This window comes from Haemaphysalis longicornis, unplaced genomic scaffold (assembly GCF_048455015.1).
Source record: "Haemaphysalis longicornis isolate Haplotype H1 unplaced genomic scaffold, Haemaphysalis longicornis Haplotype H1 scaffold_4, whole genome shotgun sequence".
NCBI lineage: Eukaryota > Metazoa > Arthropoda > Arachnida > Ixodida > Ixodidae > Haemaphysalis > Haemaphysalis longicornis.
The window spans coordinates 141207711-141214705 of NW_027526361.1; the positions used below are offsets into that span (position 1 = coordinate 141207711).

The window sequence follows — 6995 nt, forward strand, 5'->3', positions numbered from 1 at the left end:
AATTTTCGAATTTTACTCACTACTCCCTTAATCAGCTCTATGCCGAAAGTGGTCGTTTGATTTTCAAGCAGATAAGCATTTCTCAGCACAGCCCGTAACGGTTCTTTGGCGGCCTAAAGACCGGGAAACCCTCGTTATTACGAAATCACGCTACGGCAATATTATTGACAAAAGTGGTAATTCGAGATGTATGGGAGCTGCTGGAAGCCTCAGTAAGTACAATTCAATTAGTCATAGCAACTCTACAGAATTGGCCACCGTGAGATGTGCAGAGAAACAAATTTTTGTTTAGGCACAAAAAATTGCAGCGGTATAGCTGACCCAATCCTGGATATGCAAAGCGAAGCCTTGGCTTATCCTGGTTAAGCCTTGGCTTCCCATTGGTTAACTATCGCTTTAGTTCCCTGAACAGAGGCCTTTATTCGCCCTATAAGGAAAGACTGCAGCGCAAAAAGACGGGCGACAGCTGGGTGTAGCCCGAAACAACACATTCTTGTTTAAACCATTCCCGCTTGAATCTATTCCCGAAACGCCCTTCCCGTTTGGCCCGAGTGCGCCCGTTCCCCAAACGCCTTTCCCGTTCGACCGCTTTCTGTTTCAAGCCGTTCCAAGAACACCCTTCCCGTTTAAACTCGCACCCAAAACAACCGCCTCAAAAAGTTCAGGTAGGTTTTTAAGCTCGCAATGCACTTTGAGCTTCCAGAATTGTGCTGGGCAAGGTAGTGTAGGCTACTGAGGAATTACTACAACATTTTTTACTCATTTATTGCCTAAATATTTAGCGCGGGGGCAAATTCTATTGTACATGAACTCTAACTCTACTCGGTAGATGGCGCCACCGACGTGTTTTCTTTTTAAAGCTCTACAGGTGATGGCTACAGTATTCTCAAAACAACTACAGTTATTTTGAGCGCTTCCCCTGAAATGTGAAATATTCAAACGACTTTAAACGAAAGCAAATAGATATGAGCAACAAAATTATGCGTGATTTGTTTTGAGACAAATTCATCAGATGGCGCTACTTAAGCCGCCGCAGCCGGATTAGGGAAACCGCCAACCATGGAGGAAAAAAAAGCTTAGGAGAGGCCCCCAGCTATCCCCAAGCATTGGCAAAGGTGTGGAGGAAGTCACGTGTTTTCGGCGGCCATTGGAAGTCGCGTTAGCAACGGCGTCCTAGCAACGTACCCGCCCGCCGTCTGCCAGTGATGGCGGAAAGGCAGCGCCTGCCTTGTCGTCCGATTGAGTTTGAGTTTGAGTTCGAGTTTATTTTGTTGAAATGGTACATAAACAGGCAAGAAAATGTTGGGCCAATAGCCGAAGCTAGTGGAGGCCCAACATTGCGAAGATTGCTGCTCCGCTTTGCTGCGCTGTGGTCTTGCGGAACTCGAAAATGATGCTGTTAGTTACGACAGCTGCGCCGATGTGAATATGTCATTTAATTTCTACTTGCAAGTGCACCTTGTACCGCGTCAAGCTTTTGCTCCAATCGCGATCACGACGCGTCTATTGAAGTGCAGATATTGTGAACGCGCCGTCCCGTCGTACGCGCGGACACCCGTCAGGTAGATTTTTGGGAAGTGATACACGGTGTGCAGTACGTAAGCGACTTGCAGCCGAACGATTCGCAACTGCATCTTTTGGTTATCGCCGCTGCATGTAGTTTGCTAGGCCGGCAATGCGCGGCAGTGCCTTTGCAATTGTTACAAGGTAGATTCCCAGATTCCCAGTTGATATAATTCCATCGTGCTATTACCGTAGTAGGTGTCCGTCTGTTGACTGGAAGAGTGGTGGATCTGGAATCTGGATCATTTTGTGGTCTCGCTCTGGATTTCGCTTTTCAACGCTTGAGACTGCGAGATTAGTGTATGAACGTTTTCAACTGAGATCACCTTGAATTTATTGATACTGAGACAAGTTGAAACTTGGCGAAAAAAAATTTATTGACGCCACCCACCCTCTCCTTTTTTTTGCTCAATAAAACGTTTTGCCTCCTCCTCCTCCTCCTCCTTCGCAAAAAATTCTATCGAAGGCACGCGAACAACGGTAAAAACATTCCACAATTTTTTAGCTTGAAATCTGCATGAAGTGCTGCTTACCTATAGAACGGCCGTTTAATTGACTAGTCATCTCTGGCATTGCCAGTGAAACTGCAACGCAAACTTGGGCACTTTCCAGTCCGGTAGCCGCACGGCGTCCGCCCACTGTTTGCGGCGTTCTCCATCGCTCGGGAACCTATAAACGGCGGCGATTGCAAACAAAGGATAAATGCACACCAATGTACAGCTATACTAGTCAGCTGAATGATGCACTAACCGGTGGAAAGTGACGACCAATTCCTTGGGTACCGATCGCGACTTGCAGCCTGGCACCGAGCATTGCGGCATTGTTAGAGCGAGCCGCTTCGCAAAACTGCTGCGGCCACACTAAGGCCGTGTAACGGTGTAACCGCGCGTTTAGGTTCACGGTCATGCGCTGCAAAACGGCCTTCTACCTGCCTATCAGCTGATTTCCGCCGGCTCGGCGCTGCCAGATGCAGACGACAAGAGAGGCGATACAGGACGGAGGAGGCGCAGAAGGTGCACCGAGAGAGAGGGAAAAAGAGTCCGCCATTCCGAAGCGGCTAAAAGGAGGAAAGAAATCCTTGGGTCACGTGATCAAAACGTGACGTCACTTGACTTGTTTTTGAGCGCCTAGGGACAACGCCAAAGTGGGCGCAGCATTTCCCCAGTGAACGATTTGCGCTGTCTGTACCCAGCGTGTGTTGATTGCTACGAAACGAAGCTGCAGATGTGAGAATTATACCGTGAATGCTAGTATTGGTGCGATCTCCCTATCTGATTAGGTGTCTTGCATACCTACTGCGACATTTCAAGAGAGAATTGCAGCCTGAGCTCAGCGTAGACCAGCCATGCCGGCGTGCGTTTGCTGTCAGACACGGAAGAGCGGAAAAGAGGGCATCTATGCGCTCATTGTCCTAGCAAGGTCAGTAACATCGTTATTTTGTGTTTGTTGTACTTTTTGTGTTTATACCACTGTATTGTGTACCTAAAGCTGCGTGAATTCTTGTCTGCGTGGCCGCCTCGGCCTCCCAGCATGTCATTCTCGTTCCCGATAGTATTGTGACGTTAACAATTTTTGTATGATCTTGAATTCAAATTTAGCGTGCGCTGCATACTTGAACGAGGAACAGAGGCAGTGTAAAAAGACAAACCAACACCTGCTTCGTGTAGCCAACGTGCATGTGGTTTTTCTTTTTCCAGTCCCTGTTTCTCGTCCAAGTATGCAGCACACGCTAAATTCAAATTAGGATGCTATGTCCCCACACACTCGGTCCCCAGTTTCAAGCGTTTTGTTGTTGTTCCTTTTGTGTAGGAGCCCAGAACATTGCTCAAGTTTGATCGAACCGGTGGCGTGTACTCCCCGAAGCGCAGGCCTGGATGTGTGAAGTGCAGTGCCTCGATCGTAAGTATGCGTGTGTTTGATAGCGTTAATCTCGCGAGTATGCCGTGTGCACGCAGAGTTCTAGCTCTTCTGGAAGTTAAGTTGCGTTGCGGAAGATGAATGGGAAACGTCGCTTCTGTACAGAGAACACGGCCAAAGGAAAAAAAATAGCGTGAAACCATGAGCCAAAAAATATGGAAGAGAGAGAGAGAAAGGATAGATCGTCCGAGGGGCTGTGAAGGGTACGCGGCATTTTGGGCCATTTATGAGGAGGCACCAATTGAGCAACTGTCAGTAAAGCGTTTGTTGAAGGTGAGTGCAAGAAGGTGCGTGTGAGACAAATAGTATGTGGTAGGGCATAAAGCAATTGGAGATTTCAAAGCGCACAATTTACGTGTGCAGGCAGGAGGGACACACACACGCACGTACTGGCAACTGCCATTTTATTGAAAAACACAAAGTTTATACACGAAAACAAATAATATAATAAAGAAATATGGTGCTGATCAGCACGTGCTCCTGCACGTGTAGAGTGATAGACGATTTGCTGACACACTTGTTACTATGTTCATCGATAAAGAAGGCCTCAACCAGTTCCCTAACAATCTGATCATTATGCCTCTACAACACCACATTCTCATCAAACAAAGGGTGACACCCACACTTTTTATCATGCGCATGAAGATTTTTGCTTGTTGAATTTGTTGTCGTAAACAAATGCTCTCTGAGATGGACACTTACACAGCGTCCTGTCTGGCCCACATACGTGGACTTACATGACAATGGAATTCTGTAACCCATGCCAATCTCACAAAGAACTAAAGGCTGCACATGGTTAACACCGCACTCGCTCCTCGCTTTCTTAGGGCGATCCTTGTTGTTAACATTGCGGCAGAGATTGCCCACTTTTGTTTATGCAAAAAACAACACGCAGGACGATGCGCTGTGTGTTCTTTTTCTTGTAGTGGGTTGTCTTCTGTGGTCTTACTCCACGTTGCTATCTTTTACGCATTTTATTTTTCAAAGATGTATTATTAGCTTACCCAACTTTCAGTTGTGCTGACACAGAATTTATTTATTTATTTATTTATTTATTTATGAAATACTTCAGGCCATAAAAATGGCCCAAGCAGGAGGGGGAGGTGGTACAACGATAATGACCAATTACACAGTCGTACCGGTGTACAGAAAAAAAGAAACAAAAAACGTAAAGAAGGGAAAAAACAGACAGGTATACAAAATATTCACAAGTAACATAAATCACACTTCAAAGTAATTTTCCAGAGATTTTAGAAGCTTTCCAGACTCAAAAATATGGTGCGGCAGTTCGTTCCAGTCTGTTATTGTGTGAGGGAAAAAAGAGTACTTGAAGGTGCTAGTGCGTGCAAAGATAGGTGTGAATTTGTAAGAATGGTACCCTCTAGTAGGACGTGAAGATAACGGAGTGAGGACGTGCGAAAGGTCCATGATGCTGTTTTTCCTGGATAGTTGAAAAAGACATTTAAGTCTCGCTAGTTTCCCTCGGGATTCTAAAGTTCGAATTTTGTTATTAATTATTACTTCTGTCGGGGAGTCAGACTGCCGGAAGCGATTGTAAATAAACCGAACAGCTAATCTTTGGACTCTATCAAGATTGTTAATATCTTTTTTAGTGTGCGGATCCCAGACTTCAGACGCGTACTCTAAACAAGGCCGGACTATTGTGTTAAATGCGAGGAGTTTAGTTTTAGCGGGAGAGCTTTTGAGGGTGCGCCTTAGTAACCCTAATTTTCTACGGGCAGATGAGCAAATCTTTTCAATGTGGCAGGACCAAGTTAAATTGTTAGTGATTGTGACGCCAAGATATTTATAACTTTGTGTAACTTATATGTAATCCTGTTCCTGTAGCATCTGCATAGGACGACTTCCAGTGGGAAAAACAAGTGCTTGGACCTGGCCCCTACGATCTTGGTGCAGGGCCTGAAGGGCAAGCCTTGGTCTACATCCTTTCTGGGTAACCATTGAAAGCAGGTGAATGCCTCCAGAAGTGGCTGTTTTTGTGGTACACTCAAAATCAGCAGCAGGCAGACTGCGTGTGCTCGCAGACCACCCTGATAGTATGACAACCAAATATGTAGCTTTGACCTAGTTACTGACGGGAAGACTTGATAAAAAATCAACTGCCCATCTGTTGAAACGACCAAAAAGGGGTACATGAAGCTTTCCAAAATCAAGGCCAACACCAAATTAACCAGCCCAGTACCGAGCACCTGTTTCTTACCGGGATGATTTGCTGCACTGCGCTGTCTAAAGCTTTACTGATCCAGGCAATCCATGACCTTCCGTAGTGAACAACCATGGTTGCTGATAGATGGAGGTGTGCATTTTATGTGTAATTTTGCACGTTCATGCAAACACAATTTGCACGATGGGACAGACGTCAGCTTCATAACATGAGGCACCCAGGTTCAGTTCAAATCACGGGAAGCGTCTTAATGTTTTTTCACTTCCCCCACCGTCGTCATCATCAGAAAAGTTGGCTTTCCTGCAGTGCATTTTGGGTGGACTACAGACACATCAGGGAGAGGCTGCTTTAGTAAGTGAAACTGTACCTAGTACAGTATGTGCTTAAATTGTACATGAGCCAAGCCAGTGAGGAGTGGTTATAGGTTAAATCCTTGTCAAGAAATATCACAAAAAGTTCAACGTGAATCCCTCAGCTTGTAAACTTGTTAAATCTAAACTTGACACTTGATTATATCAATCTTTCATGCTCAGCTGAGGAGTGACGAACAGATGGGGGTAACAACTGGCCGAAAGGGCCATTAGCACGCAGTTCATGTGTGTATGTACTAGCATGAAATTTTCATGTTACATTTTTCCCATTGCTATGGGTGCCTACCAGCCCAGGAATCATAGAATGGAGCATTAGATGGTCGATTGCAGGGTAAATGATTATTTTGAGCCTTGTTTATTCGTTTCAGATTCGGCTTCAACAAAACGAACACCAGGGTGGCCGCCATGAGAGAATGACAGTCCTGATGTCACTGTTCTCGTTGCATCATGGTCAGACTGTACGCACGCGCCTGGACCACACGATATCAGTCTTAAACAGTGATATGATACACAAGGCAGTGCAGCATGCGCCTTCAGGAGCCGGTGTGTTGGTTAAGTCAATGGAGCCCTAATGTCGGCAGTTTGGGGCAAACTGCATGGCGAGGCACTCCATGCCATGACTCCATGCAGTCTTGCTTATGCCAGTGTCAAAAGGGCATTCATTCTGAGCTTTCTGATGCATGCAAAGATTACAATTGGTTTAAGATGTGTTATACTGAACGGTTTCGAATAAAATCTTCATATACAAAAGAAACTTTTTGCGTAGTTATCTCAGCTTTTATCTTTCGTGTCAATACTCCTTTAAGTAGAGCCTAATCATGTTATGAATGTTTAATAGTGGTGCCACTCCTTAAGGTATTTTTTAGTTGTTTTAAGTTGTCGTTCTGAGTTTGCAGTTAGAAGAGCCCATAACATTCTGGCCATCAATATTTCTAAGTCGTTCTTCAAAACATTTTTTT

At 45.3% G+C, this 6995-nt stretch overlaps 1 long non-coding RNA gene across 1 annotated transcript; it reads left to right on the plus strand.

Moving 5' to 3' along the window:
* Positions 1 to 2756: 2756 nt before the first annotated feature.
* On the plus strand, positions 2757 to 6250 carry LOC144180604 (uncharacterized). Its single transcript, XR_013324470.1, has 3 exons — positions 2757 to 2982; positions 3373 to 3462; positions 5329 to 6250. It is a non-coding gene; the product is annotated as an uncharacterized LOC144180604 (long non-coding RNA).
* Positions 6251 to 6995: the final 745 nt, after the last annotated feature.